Source organism: Notamacropus eugenii, chromosome 4, assembly GCF_028372415.1.
Source record: "Notamacropus eugenii isolate mMacEug1 chromosome 4, mMacEug1.pri_v2, whole genome shotgun sequence".
Taxonomy (NCBI): Eukaryota; Metazoa; Chordata; class Mammalia; order Diprotodontia; family Macropodidae; genus Notamacropus; species Notamacropus eugenii.
Window position 1 is genome coordinate 451,185,990 of NC_092875.1, and position 18,875 is coordinate 451,204,864.

General features: G+C 37.1%; 1 long non-coding RNA gene across 1 annotated transcript; it reads left to right on the plus strand.

Annotated features, from left to right (window-relative positions):
- Window positions 1-340: 340 nt before the first annotated feature.
- Window positions 341-6,243, plus strand: LOC140498652 (uncharacterized). Its single transcript, XR_011965163.1, has 3 exons — window positions 341-405; window positions 3,546-3,734; window positions 5,973-6,243. It is a non-coding gene; the product is annotated as an uncharacterized lncRNA (long non-coding RNA).
- Window positions 6,244-18,875: the final 12,632 nt, after the last annotated feature.

Sequence of the window (18,875 nt, forward strand, 5' to 3'; positions counted from 1 at the left end):
GCTTCACTGTTTTTCTTTTTATTGACATTCTTCTTTGCAGGTTAATATCTATATTTTTAGTGAATTCTTATCTTTACTTTGCTAGACTTCTCATTGAGTTTATCCTGTTGTACACCAAGTTGTAGAGTATTGCTACAGAGAATTGGAATTGGCAAATAGAAAATTAGTGTTGTTTTTCCTGACTGAGTAGGCCAGTCACTGGAAGGCCAGTTCCTCTAAGGAAGCTTGCTTGACAATGTAGCTGTGCACCTGGCTGCACACAATTAGATTAAGTCAGAGAACAAAGCCTCTAAGGACATCACTTCCATCCTTGCATACACAGAAGGCTCCTTGCTCCATTGACCCTGTCACTATATTTTGTTCCATCGACTTTAAGAGTTGAAATCCTAAGGACAGAGACTTGGGGTAAGCCACATGGGTAACTTGTCATTTAGCCCTTGAAAAGTTGCTTATGCTTGCAAACCTTCTGGGTGGTTTTTGTCTATGCTACTATATAATGCAGATAGCACCCAGCCTATAAAAACTGCTGAGGGTGCTGATCTGGAGGATGACTGAGGGAGAAACAAAAGGGTCAAGTTTGAAACTAAATCTACTGGCTCTGTAATTGGTGGTTTGGTGACTGGCTTCCATACCCATACTTTAATGTTCTTTTCTGCTGTCCTTTTTCTTTCAAAGCCTGATTAGTTTGTATTTGGTGACTTTGACATTTAGAGGAACTGTGGAATAACTATGGCCAGAAAGTTAATGGGTACTGCCATCCTGCATCACAGATTTTGATAACTCAGGAAGGGAAAAACAAGAAAGAAGGCAATTATCTAATGGTTTCCTTGGATTGGAGGCATCTTTCTCAAGGATCTCAGACAGTGTTGTTGTTTCCTTTTTTTAATAAAGGATGTCTTGACCTTTGTAAAGTCAGTTTATCCTGCTGCATAAGAAGGATGGTAGCCTCAAAGGAATTAAACTTTTTGAGTGATTCTGTTTTGCTAAAGGGACGGGAAAAGATTTGTCTGGTGATTCATTTCCCCTGTCTTTTCCTCTCTAGAGGCAGCAGCATCACCACTCCTAGAAGGCTTCCCTCACTCCAGTCTGGTAATCATTGTTCAGTCCTTGAAATAGGCATTTCACTAAGACAATGGACTTCCCTTCTTGATGTTTTTGTCTTTCACAGATATGATATGGGTCAAACATCCTTTGTCCTCTCACTTAATAGGTCTTGAAAACCAACAAAAGTCAATGACTCAACCTCTTAATCCTGTAACCAGATGGAGATACGTAGAGTGTACAATAAGTATTAAGTCACACTCAAGTAACAAGTCAAGCAAAGGCACGTAAGAATGTGAAAGAAAAAAGATATCCCTCTTTCCCTGGCATTGTCCTGAAAATGACTGGTTCACATTTTTATGGAACTTATACATTAAAAAAAAATTGGAAGGTCATATTTGTGTAAGAATGTACCTATAATTAATCTGGCACAGGGTAATCATTTGTTTGCAATGTGGTTTGGATTCAGGTTAGATTGAATGAATACTAACCATAGGCAGGACTTTGTGCTGAGTTCATAAGTTTCTCTTTTGATTTAGAGTTCATACATTTTTGCTAGCTAACTGTAATTGGACTTGGTAAGATAGTAAGAAGTGTCATACCTGATTTCCAGTCTTTGTCATACCCATCCTCTGAAGAGAGAGAGAGAAAGAACAGTAAAATGAATTTATTTAGTCATGGAAGGATGGGGATAGGGTAAAAATTACTCTGTGTATGCAAGTGTGTGTGTGGTATGGGAGAAAGAGTTGCAAAGATGGAACTTAAAAAAGGTATACTAGATTATAAAGATCACATTTGGAAATGAATGTACCCTCCAGCACAGACCCCTCAATTTATGGATGAAGGAACTGAGACCCCATTTAGTAATGTTCCCAGCGTCACAAAGGTGTTTAAATATCAGTGCTAGGATTTGAATATAGAACTTCTGAATCCAAATTCTAGCACTTTTCCCACTGTTCCATGTTTTTGAAGAAGAAAAGTGTTAGGATGCAGACTCTGGTGGGGTTTGTCATAAAGGAGGATGAGAATCATTTCTCCTTCACCTTGAAATGTCACTCAGTAAATGTTCATTTTTTGTCTTCTTTAACGTTTAACTTTGAACAACCATATAACTATGTAACCAAATCATTTCCCTTTGTAACTATTGACATTTAAGTTAGTTTATTTCAACAACTGAAGTATTAGAACAATTTATCAATCACCCCCTAAATCTTCATTAGAATTTCATTCTCATTTACTTTTCCTCTTACAAAGATGATCTGCAGTGTGTGCTCCATTCTTTGGGATTTGGTTCTTTTGCTTGACATTATTTCATCAGTTCTTTGTTCAGTTCCTACTTGTTGGCCTTAATCACATTATGATTTTTCATCACGTCAATGTATTTCAATTAGTGCAACCATTCCCCTATTGATGGACATTGAGATTGGTTCTAGTAGTGATGTTAATTTGGAGGAAGGGGGAGGTAGAGGTGAAAGGCAGGATCAGAACTTATGCATAATGCTGCTATAAAAATCTTTGCACAGAATAAATATTTGTTGAAGAAGTGATTGGAAAGGCCTCAAAATATTTGAAATTCAGCTTATATAAAGCTTATTCAAAATTCATGGTTTTATTACTTTTTTAAATAGTGTTGACAGTGTTTTCCCAGTCTTCCCAGTGAACAGAAACACCAGATTCTGTAGCAATTTAGAGAAAGACCTGTGTGAATAAATTGAATTGATGAGGCATACTTGGTGTCTGAAAAACAGGGGTTGAAGTTGGCTAGATGATACTGAGAAATGCAATGACTCGTGGGATGGAATGGCTCCTGGGTATATATGATTCATGGTTGGTCAGCAAAGAAGATGAATGTATACCTTTATTCATTCCATGTTATCTTCTCTATTTCACTAATAAAGCTGGAAGGACTTAAATAGATCCTACGTGTACCACTGTTTTGGCATGTGAGTTGGAAGAAAGAATTATGATGTGAGCCTTTAGTACTCACAGAAACAAGAGCAATCGTGTAGTTTTTTGGATTCTTTCTAAAGAGCATCTCATCATAAAGGGAAAGTGAATAGATTGGATGTAGATATCTCCATGGTGAGAGTTAAGAACGGTAAGAGAAGAGAAAAAATAAAGAAAACATAGAAATGGAATGATACATAAGATAATAGTGAACATTAGTCTGGAATAGAAAAGTTGAGGGGATATGGAAAGAACAGATAATTGAAGACTTGAATTAGGTAAAGGGGAAATAGGCCATTGACTAGATAAAAAAATAATTAAACACTGCTATGAAGAAAATAAAGCTGGTTAAGAGACCTGAAGACCAAACCATTAAAGGATTGGTTGAAGGAAGCGGGAATGTGTTCCATGAAGAAAACTAAACTTGGGGGAATTAGGCTGGAGTGAGTGAAAAACAGCACAATATATGTTTGCAAGTATATGAACCATGAGTTTCGTTTAATTTATTGTTTATTTTTTCTCTGTTAAGAAGCATTTATTTTATCTCCCTCACACAGGATTAATATTTCAAATGAGGATTAGACCTATTTGCCTTGGCTCCAGAGGGGATGACCAGCAACCATGAACGGGATTCTGACACAGAGAAGTGAGGGGGAGAAGGAGAAGCAGAGATCAATTCAAGAAGTTTTCCCAAATATTCTAATGAGATTGTAGGACATCCATAGGTCATTATTTGGAGGCAAATGGTGAGTACATGGTCATAGAAAGTAAGGCTCATTTGTTAGTAGTTCTTAATTCTTTAGGTCTGTTTCAGTCTGTTCCTCTGTTGAATTGTTAATAATCTGTTAACAAACTTTTAAATGTAACGGAGAAGTTCAATAATTAAAGAAATCTCACGGGAAATCCAAAATTACTTTGTAATAGAAATAATCTAAATCTGAGGTTTTTATATGGTTAGTTTGGATTTTCAGATTGCTTTGCTTTAGATAGGAAATGTGTCTAACTGCAGTCCAAATAAGATACACTAGACATGATAAAGCATTCATTAAAGCAACTATGAACTATGTGGAGTTTGCAGAAACACTGCTACTCCTATCATGGCTACAGGAGAATAAGCCTCTTGTTTACAGAATTGACAGTACTACTATTCTTATAGAAAACAAAGTGTGCTTAATAATTTAAAATGGTTTACCAAGATGAATGAGAAGACTTAATATATATTTTATTTTATTGGAGCATCATAATGTATTTGAGAGTGTTGGGTAAAGAAAACTGGGTTCAGATTTGACCTCCAAAGCTATGTAATTGCAGTCAAGTCCCTTAACTATCCAGCCTCATTTTTATCAGGTGTAAAATGGTGATCATTCACAAGAGTGTATACTGACCTGGAAAGGCTTTAAGAATAGACTTGGTACCCAGATAAGATTACACATTGTCTGGGGGAAGGAGGGAAAAAGGAGGGAGAAAGAAGGGATAAAGGAGGGGGGAGGAAGTGAGAGAAAATCTAAGATTTATGGAAGTGATTGTAGAAAACTAAAAACAAACAAATTATTTAATTTAAAAAAAGAAAAAAAAAGAGTAGACTTGGTGGTGGCCTGCATGTCTGTTGTCCTTGGACTAGCTGGGCTAGGTATGAAGACTCATCAGATTGGCTCTGAGATGATAAATTTTCCTGACTTACTAATTTAGTACTTAGCAAGCACCAACTAAAATGAACGTTTCCATAAAGACTATAGAATGGAAGGAGAGGGTTGTCATGAAACTGCAAATCTCTATTATGTCAAAATTCCTTCGATATCATACTTCTTCAAAATCATTGTGATTTGTAACAGGGGAGGGAGTATTCATATCAATGAAACAACAAATTCACAAAGAAATTAATTACCAGAAGTACTAACACCACAGGGTTGTTTTAAGGGTCACATGGGATAATATATGTGAAGTACATTGTAAACTTTAAAGCACTCTATTAATATCAAGTATTAAGATTAATTTATTTCCATTGATGGACTATACAAATGCCTCATGGTGGCACAAAACAGACCCTGAGTTAACTGAGATTATGCCAGCAGACCACAAGATCTGGCAAAACCTCTCATGCTGTTGAGGCTTCCAGTACCAACATGGCAGCAAACTGAGTGTTTTATTTTCCAAGGCCTGGTCTATTTCTATTTGGGGAAATTGATCTTCTGAGTTAAAAGTGGTAATGAATATTATAAGACCATAATAATTTATGGAGACTATGTACCGGAACGTAGAGATGTTATAATATTTTATCTGGGGACGGAGTGACCTATTCTGATAAAATAATCTCTTCAAGTATGTAAATAAGTCAAATTTAGTGGTAACATAAAGTGTTTAATAATGACTTTCAAAATTAAGAAACAGAACAGATTTATTGCTCATTAGCTACATAGGTAGTTGTAAATTAACGCTATCTTCTGAAATTTTCCTCTTTCCTCTCTTTGAAGGTACAAACCATGTAGTTATCTGTCTCAACGAACAATTAGCACTTATTAAGCACCTCCTATGTGGTAATGTCACAAAGACAACAGTGAAACATCCCAGGCCTTAAGTAGCTTACATTCCACCATTTACTGATTCAAATATCATTCCTCCTCTACTGATCCCCTAGGAAGTTTTCACGTCAAGGTCTCAACACTGCAGTTCACTTAAGACTTAATTTAGACAGTGAGAATCTAATAAAATACCTTTAAACTTCCTTATATTGAACTGGTAAGAGATTTTAGAAGTAAAAATAAGACTACAGTGGCACTCAGAGAGGCTCAGGAAAGCTTGGAAGTTTATTTAAACTTGGATAAGCACTCAAAATTTGGAATGTTTGACTTAGGAGAGTTGAACATGGTTCAGGTAATGTTTTCTTAAAGTTTAACTTAGATGCCTGCTCTTTCGTCCTTTGTGATATGAAAGAGTCCCAGTTCTGAGCCTCATTACCTCAGGGAGTAACCTTTTCTTTCTTCTAGGTTTCAACTTGACAGACACCACTTTTCTGAGTTGCTTCACTTCTGGGCCCTAAGGTGCTACTGCATTTAGATTTTGCCAGAAAGTAAAGAAGAAAGAGAAAATTTGAAAGAATTCCCCTTCTGAACCCATTTATGCCTTCAAAAAACATACAGGCTTAGTTTGAAAAATCATATAAAGCTTTCTTGTGACTGCTGTACCTGGACATACTCATCCCTCATTTTTCCCTTAAAATACAAAAAAGCCCAACAAATAAATGATTTATAGACTTTCACCTTGTAGTTCTTATTGTGTGAAGTGATTCAGTTCTCATGTTGATGAGGTAGGCACATGTTAGAAGAATGGTGGGTAGGGATAGGGATTTATGGGTTCTGCTTTTTTATTTTCTTAAAAAGCTTCTTTCTCAAGTTACTGTATTGCATTACTATTATTATTGCTTGGCAGTTCTGAAGCATGGACCACACACATCATATGCCTAAAAATAATAATTCAGCCTGTCTGGGTATTATTAAGGTCTGCTCTTCTAACAACAGACTCAGAATGTCCTTACAAGGAAAGAACAAAAGTTCTCATCTGTGACAATAGGGGACCTTCACACACCAAAAAAGCTCAACCTGTTCCTGAGAAGCCGTTGCAGGCTAAGAGTCAGGTGGCTCCAGTAGTAGGCAGATGCATTTCAAGGAAAGTCCCAGAGAATGAGAGTGTATAGGAATTGAGGCTATAGGAATATTTCTCACCCAAGTGATGCTTGGACCACCCACTTTCCCAAGTATAGCTTTCTGCAGAAATAGGGGGAGCAGGGCTTCTAAATCAAAATAGCTCTAGGAGAACGTGTCTTTAAGGGAGTGGGTGATGACGCATTCTATCTTTCTCTTGAGAAGACATTTGAGAATGAGGAGGAAACCCACCTAGTTTCAAGAGAGGAGCAGGTTGGAGTTTCACTATGACACCACTGAAAAACTCCACAGGTGCAGGTGACCAAACACAATGGTTTTGGAGTTTTCTTTCTTACTCATCATTGTCTTTCAAAGCAAAGATTTTTAATTCGAATTTTGATTATTCTGAAAATTAGGGTAAACAGAGTGAAGGAGCTAACTATTTGTGAAAACTGTCTGAAGATGATGTTGGTCAGTTGTTTATCAGTCTGTCTTATTCTTTGTGACCCTGTTTGGGGTTTTCTCAACAAAGGTGTTGGAGAGATTTGCTATTCCCTTTTCCAGCTTGTTTAACAAATGAGGGAACTGAGGCAAATAGGGTGAAGTGGCTTGTCCAGAGTCACATAGCTAGTAAGAGTCTGAGGCCAAATTTGAAGTCAGGATGAGTCTTCCTGACTCCACTGTGCCACCATCATAAAATCTTAAGAGTTAGGGGTGACCTCAGAGCTATCTCATCCAACCCATATCTCAACTATAAATCCCATCTACAATATTTTCAACCACAACAACAATCTATCTTTTCCTTCATGACCTGCAAAGATAGAGAACTCACTGTCTTCCAAGGTGGACCATTCTACTCTCAGACAACTATACTTGTTAGTAATTTTCTATTTATATCAAATTCTGCCTCCCTGTAACTTCTACCCATTGTTCTGTGTACTGGAGCCAAAAAAAAGAATAATTCTAACATAATTAGCTTCTTGTTTTCTAAAGAAGTCTACCTTGCCTGACCCATCTACCCTCAAACCTTCACTTCTGTAGGTTAAATGCATTACATGTTCATATTGCATGATATCTCCCTGATCAATTCTGTGGCTATATTTTTAGAAGGATACACACAGACACACACACACACGGAGGTCTCTCTCCGTATGTGTATGTGTGTATATAATGTATACATCCCATCTGTGTACATATGTATATGATGTATATGTATGTATATAATGTGTGTATATCTATCTGTGTATATAATGTATATGTGTATATATATGTGTATATGTGTGTGAATGTGTGTGTGTGTGTGTATGAGTAACAGGCAACTAAGATGGAGAAGGACCTAAGATTACTATATATGATAACCAGTGGAAGGAACTAGGCATGCTTAGCCAGAAGAAAAGACTCAGGATTCCAGAACAGTTGGCATTTACATGGTGCATTAACATTCACAAACACTTTACGTGTCATTTTTAAAAATCCTCACAACAACACTGCTTGTGTAGATGCTACTAATATCACCATTTAACAGATGAGGAAACTAAGGCTGAGTGACTTGCCTAAGGTCACACTTAGAAAGCGTCTGTGGTAGGATTTGAACAGGTCTTCTTGACCAGTGCTCTGTCCACTTCATAGTCTAGTTTGAACATGAAAGTTGTGTTCAATCATTCAAGGGTTTATCATATGGAGAAAGAATAGATTTCTGCCACTTGGTTTTAAAAGACAAGACTAGAAAGAATGAATAAAAATTGTAGAGCAACATTTTAGCTTGAAATGAAGAAGACTTCTTACTAATTAGAATTACATAAAAATTGTTTGGGTTTCCTTAATATGGAGTGGGTACTCTTTGAGCGAGTTCTTTGAGGATAGACTAGATCAGAAGTGTCAGATTCAAATAGAAATGGGCTGCATTTTGACTTAGAAAACTACAAATTAATTTTATCTATGTTGTAGTCACTATTTTATTGATGTTTATTAAACATTTCCCTCTTATATTTTAATCTGATTTGGGCAAAGCTTGAGATTTGCCCCTCATATGTTGCTAGTTGCATATAATTTGGAGGAAACTCTTTATTAGTTTGTAGTAGATGATTATACTAGTTGGTTCTTGAAGAAAGAAGAAAAGAAATGAGCATTTATGAAGAGCCTACTCTGTGTCAGGCATTGTATCAAGTAAGTGATGTGCATTTATTATCTTTTGTGATCCTCAAAATAACATTGGGAAATAGGTGCCGTTATTATCTCCGTTTTACAGTTGAAGAAAGTGGTGTAGGTGGAAATGATGTTACTTATCCGGTCATACACCTAGTATGTTTCTGAGGCCAATTTGTATTGAGATCTGCCCAACTCCAGGTCCATCACTCATTCCCTTTGTCTCTGCCTATCTGCCTCTTCCAACTCGGAAGTTCAAACAGAGTCTTTGACTGCTGTTGTCATCCTATATGGATATACTGCAGACAGTCAATATCTCTTGGAAAGACTAATATGATAACTGGATGTAAAATTATGTTGCTGTTAACTTGTTGATTATTCATGTCCAACTATTTATGATCCTATTTGGAGTTTTCTTGGCAAAGATATTACAGTGGTTTGCCATTTCCTTCTTCAGCTCATTTCATAGATGAGAAAATGGAGGCAAAAAGAATTAAATGACTTGCCATTTAGTAAATGTTTGATGCTGGATTTGAACTCAAGTGTGCTTGACTCCATGGCTGGCACTCTATCCACTGCACCACCTATTTGCCCTCAACATGGAAAACTCTAAATGTCATAAAACCGAGGCAGAAAACAGAAGGACTGTTAACTCCCTCACTCTGGTCCCTGTCCTTCTTTCTTTTAATATAACCTAAGTTTATCCAATTAAATATGCACTTTTAAATCATCTGTGTTGGATATAAAATACAGATAGATCAATCAATTATTTAACATTTATTAAATACCTGCCAGTTACTGCCCTAAGTGCTGGGGATAGCAATAGAAGCAAAAGACCATCCCTGACCTCAAGGAGCTTACAATCTAATGGATTGTAATCTAACCATTCTGAGATCAGATAGACTCTGCTTCCAAGGAACTGATAGTTTAATAAGGTTGGGGGAGGAAGAGGGAGGTAGGGCAAACCAGTATACATGAGGCAGAATATAAATGTAAAGGTGAAGTGGTATAGTGTTGAATGAAATGGTTGAGGTGATCAATCAAAGCTTCCTGGAGAAGGTAGCTCCTGAAGGAAGAAAGGAATTCTAACCACTGGAGATGGAAGAGATGGTGGTAGGGTAGAATGAAAGAATTTTCTAAGTATGTATAAAATAATTGTAACTCTTTTGGCTTCCCAATCATGCTGGTGACTCCTACAGGGCATGTGCTTTTCTAGAACACTTGGGGCTTTTTCACATGTACTAGTCACGCCTAGTTCTATTCTTGTACAATATATTTTTGAAATGCAAGTTCAGGGATTAACATTAAATTCTACCTTGCTACCTCTAGCTATTATATTGTTCTAATTAACTGACTTCTAACTTCTATTCTAATTGGTTAGGACTTTTTGGATGACATTTCTGTTATTCAGAATTGTCCCTTCCAGTTCTGTGCCCTCTTCAAATTTAGTGAACATACCTGCCATTTTTCTTCCAACCAAGTCATTGATAAAATATTGAACAGAATAAGGTGAAAGAGGGCTATGGAACTCTACTAGAGATTTCCTTACAAGTCAGTATCAATCTCTCATCAATACTGAATTTGGTCAAATGACTGGTTGTCAACCAGCTGAGCTATAGTATCATCTAGTGATATTTCTATCCTGTTAAAAGCAGATGTTAGTCAAAGGCCTTTATGCAATCCAGATGCAGGATGTCTATGGAATTCCCCTGTTGTCAAGTAACCAAAAAAGGAAATGAAGTTAGTCTGGCATGATTTTCATAATGAACTCATCTTGGCTTTTAGTGACCATGTCTTAGAATCCAAATAATCTAGGAATTAGGGAAGGAGCCAGGATGACAATTAGAAAACAGACAGAATGGAAGTGTCAAGATGTAGAAGCAGAATGATCAGCGTGTAGATGGATAGTAATAGAAACACCAAAGCACAAATCTAAAATTACACTGGAAACCAAAGAAAGAGTTTGAAGTATATAAAATACAAATAATTATGAAGGGGATGGAAGGCTGCCCATGTGAAACATAGACCATTTTGCAGTGGTCTGGGGCATCCTGGACGTGATCCTCCCTTGTACATTAAGGTTTCATTGGAATTCAGTGACTAGATAAGCAGAATGCAATATGATAGAAAAGTAAGGACAAATACATTCCATAGAATTTAGAAGTGCTTCAAAATACTTTTTCTACATTTAACTCCTTATATCTTGCAATACCTCTCAGGACCACCTGCTCTAAATTCACATAATCTTATATTAAAAGATATGTACATATATATACATGCATACTATATATAGACATATATGAGTGTTTCAACCTGTAATTCTGTAATTCAATAAGGTAGAATAACTGCTTAAAAATCTTATTTTAATTATGTCCAAGAGAAAGCAGAGCCACAATGACAGAGAGAAGCCAGGAAGTTACTTGAGCTCTCCCCAGTTTCCCTTGGAAACATTAAATCAAGTCTCTAAATGGATTCTGGAGTGATAAAACTTGAAAAAAGATGGAGTGAAACAATTTTCCAACTTTAGATAACTTAAAACAACTTTGGAAAGTCTCACTTGGGTAAAATGGGACCACAGAACAGCACAGAAGGTGTCTGGGCAAACTAGTGGCAGGCTTTTAGCCATAGCACAGATGAGTAATATAGGTCCCTTGGTCCTGGCTCAGCAGACTAGTGGCAAAGCAGGCCAGCTTTGAGGTCTCCAACCACAGAACAGAAGGCAAACTAACAGCCCTAGAACCCTAGGACAACAGGCATGGATATGCTGGACTATGACAGCTCAGGGGGCAAGTCATGAACCCTGGAAGCCCCTGGCACAGAAAATCAGTGACCAGGCCCTTGGACCTCAATGCAAGCAAGAAGCTTGGGACAATGTTCCCAGTCTCCCAGGAATAGGGCTCAATTTTAAAAATCATGAAATAAATTAAAAATGAGCAAAAAACCCCCCAGAAAAGCCCCCTGACCATAGAGAACTACTATTGCAACAAAGGAGGCCAAAACACGAACTCAAAAGAGGACAGCAATGTCAAAATGTCTATGTGTGAAATCTCAGATGAGGAGTATGAATTGATCTGAAGCCCCCAAAAAACCTTCTTGGAAGAGTTTAAAAAAGGATTTTAAAAGTCAAATAATAGGTAGAAGAAAAATTGGAAAAAGAATTGAGAGTTATGCAAGAGTTAACAACTTAGAAAAGGAAAGACAAAAGTTGGCTGAATAAAACAACTTTTTAAAAAGTAGAATTGGCCAAATTGAAAAGTAGGTACAAAAGCTAGCTGAAGAAAATAATTCTTCAAAAATTACAATTGGGCAAGTGGAAGCTAATGACTCTGTGAGATCAAGTGTCAGTCAAGCAAAATCAAAATATGAAAAAAATGGAAAAAAATGGAAACCCCCCTCCCCCACAAACAATTGACCTGGAAAACAGACCCAGGAAACATAATTCAAGAATTATTAAACTAGAGGAAAGACATGATAAAATAAAGAAAAAGAATAAAGGAGCCAGTGCCTTTCAAGAAATCATACAGGAAAACTCCACTTAAATCCAAGGCCAGAGGGTAAAATCATTATTGAAAGAATCCACTGATCACCTCCTAAAAGAGGCCCTAAAATGAAAACTCTAAGAAATATTGTAGTCAAATTCTAGAATTATCAAGTTCAGGAGAAAATACTGTAAGCAACCAGAGAGAAATGACTCAGATATCAAGAAACCCCAATCAGGATTACTAAGGATTTAGCAGCTTCTACAGTAAAGAATCAGAGGGCTTGGAATATCATATTCCAGAAAGCAAAAGAGCTGGAATTACAACTATCCAGCAAAATTGAGTATAATCTTTCAGGAGAAAAGATGGACAGAGAGGAAGGGGGAGAAGTAAGAAGAAGGACTGAGTATTTTGTATTTTATATTTTTAATTGTCATAATTTCAGCTAAATAATCAATGGGATGGAAAATTTTTGTTGTTTAGTAATTTTCAGTATTGTTCAATTCTCCATGACCTCTTGTGAAGTTTTCTTGGTAAAGATGCTAGAGTAATTTGCCATTTCTTTCTCTAGCATTTTACAGATGAGGAAATTGAGGCAAACAAGGTTAAGTGACTTACCCAGTGTCACATAGCTAATAAGTGAACATGGCTATATCTGAACTCATGTCTTTATGACTTCCTGAATCCATGCCCAAAATTCTATCCATAGTGCTACCTAGATGCTCAATGGAAAAACTGAAAGGAATAAGAAAGATAGTGACTCCATTATACTGAGGGACTAAAGGCTCTCAGTAGCAAGTAATGAATAGTCTGCAACATCCAACCTGTAAGTATCACTTTCACTTCCACAAATTCATTGGACTTTAAAGTTGAATAGTATCTCAGTATTCTCATAACCTAAGCCAAATACGGAAGGAACCTCTGTTATAGTTCACCAAATAACCCAATCTCCAATGAAAAGGAATGCGGTGCTTTGAAAGTAGTACTCTAAGCAGATGATTTCACAGTGTCAATTATTAGAGAGATTTTCCTGACATGGAGTTTGTGCTAGACACTTTGCAATGTATACTCACAGTTCCTGGCTCTGCCTCTGGGGACCCATCTTGGGTTGTGACCCAAAGTCAAAGAAATACTGAAGAGGTTGTGAGTGGAAAAAGTTTAAGAAGCCCTGTATGATTTTTCTTCAGATCTTGACCACAGTTATATTTTCCCCAAATCTTTTTTTTCTCTAGGGTAAGCACCCCAATGGATTTTTTTTCTATTGATTCTTACACGATAGGGACTTACAGTTATTTATATTTTATTGTCATTTTTTGGACACTCTCCAGTTTTCCAATGATCTTCCTAAACTGTGCTTCAAAGAACTGAATGCAATGGCCTTAATATGGTCAGATGAGGGTAGAGTATAGCAAAAATATCGTCTCCTCATTGATGGGAGTTATGTCTCTTCCCAATAAAAAATACATGCTTGTTTTTCTGTTTGTTTGCTCTTAAACCACAAATAATTGTGTATAATTATTGCCGTTACAAAGAAGCATGTTTTCAAAGAAGAGAGATGAAATTCCCCACATTCCTATGTGCTATATTGCCTGTACCATCAGATTTTTACAATGCTGTTTCTCTGTTCTTTTATTTTTTCTGTTAAAATATTTGTTATTGAGGACAAAGCCAAGAGGGTGGAGTAACAGCATGGATTTGCTAGTACTCTCCCCACAAACCTAGCCAAATACCTGGACAAATGACTTTAAACAAATTCTAGAGCTGCAGAACCCACAGAATGACAGAGTGAAGCAAATCTCCAGCCCAAAACAGCTTGGAAGGTTGCCTGGAAGTGTCTATCGTGCCATGCTGGTAGCAGAGCACAGCTCAGAATGGGACACACTGGCACAGATAGGGCCTGAGCAGGCCTTGGGGGGACTGGATCTTGGGCACGTGTATTGATTTCCAGACTTTACAACCATAAAATGGCAAGGACAAGTTGGAAGGTTAGTGGAAAAAACTTGTGGGACCTGTGTGAGAGTAGAATAGTCAGGCCCCAGCCCAAGGGTGACAGAGGGGGTGGAGGAGGAGCCTGCAGCAGCAGGGGCAGGGACAACAGCAACTGTGACTGCTTCTGGAGCTCCAGGCCCACAGATCGTGGTGAGATCGAGTGGCAGACAGTACACTCACCAACCCCACTTGAAGCAGAAAGCTACTTTGACAAAGAGTTCAAAAGTCAAGTAAATGGCTGGGGAAATGAGCAAAAACTAGAAAAAGAATCAGACTGCAGAATCTGGCTTTGGTGACAAAGAAGACCAATGTATACAAACAGAAGACAACCAATTCAAAGCTCCTACATCCAAAGCCTCCAAGAAAAATATGAATTGGTCATAGGTCATAGAAGAGCTCGAAAAAGATTTTGAAAATCAAGTAAGAGGAGTAGATCAAAAATGGATAAGAGAATTGAGAGTGATACAAAAAAATCATGAAAAATGACTCAACTGCTTACTAAAGGAGAACCCCCAAAATACTGAAGAAAATAACACTTTAAAAATACCCTAATCCCCCAAATGACCAAAGAGATCCAAAAAGCCAATGAGTAGAACAATGCTCTAAAAAGCACAATTGGGCGGAAGGAAAAGGACATCCAAAAGTTCAATGAAGAAAATAATTCCTTAAAGATTAAAATGGAGCAGATGGAAGCTAATGACTTTATGAAAAATCAAGAAATGATAAAACAAAGCCAAAGGAATGAAAAAATAGCAGATAATGTGAAAAATCTTTTTGGAAAAACAAGTGACCAGGAAAATAATCCAGGAGAGACAATTTAAAAATTATTAGACTACCTGAAAGCCATGATCAGAAAAGGAGCCTAGGTTTCATCTTTCATGAAATTATCAAGGAAAACTTCCCTGATATTCCAGAACCAGAGGGCAAAATAGATATTGAAAGAATCCACTGATAACCTCCTAAAAGAGATCCCCAAAGGAAAACTAGGAATATTGTAGCCAAATCTCTCAGATCAAGGAGAAAATATTGCAAGTTACCAGAAAAAAACCAATTCAAATATTGTAGAAATACAATCAGGATAATACAAGATCTGGCAGGGATTTGCTGGGCTTGAAATATGATATTCCAGAAGTCAAAGGAACTAAGATTAAAACCAAGAATCACCTATACCCAGCAAAACTGATAGTATTTTATCAGTATAATACCTCAGGGGGAAAAATGGTTATTCAGTGAAATAGAGGACTCTCAACCATTCTTGATGAAAAGAGCTGAATAAAAAATTTGACTTTCAAACCCAAGAATCAAGAGAAGCATCACAAAGTAAAGTGGAAAGAGAAATCATAAGGGGCTTCCTAAAGTTGAACTCTACATTCCTACATGGAAAGATCATATTTGTAACTTTTGAGACTTTTCTCGGTATTAGGGCAGTTGGAGGGATTATGTACATATAGACAGAGGGCATAGGGTAATTTGAATAGATAGGGATGATATCTAAAAAAATGAAATTAAGGGATGACAGAGGAATATATTGGGAGGAGAAAGAGAGAAAAAGAGTGAGGCAAATTATTTCACATAAAAGTGACAAGGGAAAGCTTTTTCCATGGAGGGGAAGAGGGGGGAAGTGAGAGTGAAAGAGGGAACCTTACTCTCATTGCATTTGGCTTGAGAAGGGAGTAACATGAACACTCAATTTGCTATGATAATTGATCTTACACTACAGGAAAGTAGAGAGGAAGGGGATGAGTCAGGGGGTAAGGAGGGTGATAGAAAGAAGGGCAAAGAGGAGGAGGGTGTAATTAGAAGTAAACACTTTTAAGAAGGGATAGGGTCAAAAGAAAGAACAGAATAAATGGGGGGTGGGATAGGATGGAGGGAAATATAGTTAGACTTTCACAATATGACTGTTATAGAAGTGTTTTGCATAACTACACATTTATAACCTATATTGAATTGTTGCCTTCTCAGTGGGGATGGGGAGGAGGTAGGAAGGGAGAGTAGTTGGAACTCAAAATTTTAAAACTGAATATTAAAAATTGTTCTTACATGCAACTGAGAAATAAGATATACAGGCAATGGGGTACAGAAATCTATCTTGCCTTACAAGAAAATAGAGGGGATGGAGATAAGAGAAGGGAAGGGTATGATAGAAGGGAGGGAAGATTGGGAGAAGGAGTAATCAGAATGCATGCTGTCTTGGGGTGGGCAGAGGGGAGAGATGGGGAGAAAATTTGGAACTCAAAATGTTGTGAAAGTTTCTGTTGAAAACTAAAAATAAATGAATAAATTAAAAAAAACACAAAATGTTTGTTATTTGGTATAATTGAGGGAGGTGTGGTAATAAGTGTGATCCAATTCTTTCTTGACAGAGCCCAGGATTGTGCTAGGCTTTTTAACTGCCACAGCTCACTGTTGACTCATATTACACTTTAGGTTACTAAAACCCCTGTGTGTTCTCCTGAAAACAAAACAAAACAAGCAAACAAAAAACAAACCAAAAAGTGACTTTCTCATCACATCTTCCCCATTTTGGGGATATGAAGTATTTTTTATCCTAAATTAGAAGCTTTACATTTATCCCTATGGAATTTTATTTGTAAGTACACACATATGTATATAGAAGAAAAGATTACTATGTCCGAATGATCAAGAGTTCAAATGCGGGAGAAATAAGCTGCCAACTGCCCAGTCATCTTGGTTTTCATTTGAGGATTAGGCCACAGGAATAGGAGCAGGGCTGGATGCTGGAATTTTAGGTTAAGGAAGAAGACAAAAGAAATATTGTGAACAACAAAATATAAGTAACCAGGAGTTGAGTGGCATTTTGGTGTCCAGGCATTCCAAAATGGAGCATTTTCCCCCCATGTAGATATGAGAATAACTAGGAAATGTAGTCAAAGATAATACTTGAGAGAGGGGCTGACATTTCTAATATGTAGTATATAATTGCCAACTCTTCCTTGAATAAATGATATCAAACCTTGGATATCATCAAACTTGATGGCATTGATGATGCTATCTTAAGAATAAGGGGGATAGATCAGAGTAGTTTCAATAGGGAGCATTCCTTGGCAGTGAGTACCAGACAGCAAGAATGGGAAAGCTAAAAATATTGGACAGGTTCGCCTAAAGATGCAGATGCTTCCTATGAGCTGAAGCCTCCTTAATGGAAGTTGAGGATCAGATGTGCATCTTTGAGAAAGTCATTAATTAAGATCTCATCAGAAGTGGGAAAGCAAGACTGTTATAATCCTAGAAATCACAGTGTGAGCCTGACTCTTGAGAGATCTTACCTAAGGTAAGAAATGAGATCAGGATTATATATTAACCGGAGTTATTTCCAGATGTTAAGTAAGCAAAGTAAATAATTTATGTTCAGGGGATGGATGCATCTTCAAAAACTTTTGTTAATTCAAATATTTCTTCAAAAGATATTTTATTGGCTTAATCTATTTTATTGGGATTTGCAATTTCTTGGTAGCTTTATTTTTTTCTCATAAAAGGTCAATTTTAGTTAAAATCAAAATACTGACTTATCAAAATTTATCTTCACTCCTAGTCTGTGAATTTTTGAAGAGACCATTCATCCCTGAGTCAGACTATCACTCAGAAGTATTATCCACTACTCTTAATTGTAGCTATCTACCCTAATGCAATACTCCAAAGTGGGGACAGCCCAGTAAACCAATTCCGCTATATGTAGAGTGAAGCAAATACATGTAACAGTAGAGGTCAAGCGGATGAATTACTACCACTAAGACAAAGGGCATCAGGTTGCTGAAGGAGAATTCCAGGCATCTTTGATTACTCAAGTGAGGCAAAGATGGAGAGCGCAGCAAGAAAAAAGATTTTATTTTAAACTGAAAGGGAAGAGATAAGGGAAATAAACAATTATTTAGCTCACTTTTCCTCTTGCAGTTTATTTTCTAGGTGATGAGAGGTACCTTTTATGAAGAAGTAAGCTGGCTACTTCTCTAAAAAGTCATTCGTTCACCTTCCCCTTCTCCCCTTTACATCATTTGGCTAGCATGTTCATGATTCCATGAGCATCCAGGTATGTTTCCTCCCTGCACATCACTAAAGTTCAAGTCCAGAGAGTGAATCTTGGGTAGGGATGAGGGCTACACTCCCTTGAGTCTGTGCTCAAACATCTGCTTTTGGTCCATGGAATGGAGGCCATTCAGCTCCAATTGTCTTGAAAGAACAGCCAACGTTATTGAAATTTTTCTAAATTACTAGAAAAGGTACTAAACTGTACTGTTGGTATAATTACTCTAAAATATTTAGTATATCAATGCTTCAATGTTTCACTATTTTGTCAATGTGAGCACACCCTACACAAAGACTAACGAATCAGTTACTACCCTGAAGGAGCTTGTATTTTATTGGTGAAGAGGGTAACAAATGTATTTATATACAAAATACATATAGCCAAGGGTATCCTGTGGAACACACATGACTCAATGGAATGGTCATTGCACTGTGCAGAAAATAAATGTGAGGTAATTTTGAGTGAGAGAGTACTAGATTCTAGGTGATTAGGAAAGTCTATGCAGAAGGTGGGTTTGGTGAGAATTTTTAAGGAGCTCTAAAAAATAGTGTTAAAGAGGGAGTATAACAGATAGCCGGTAGAAAGGCT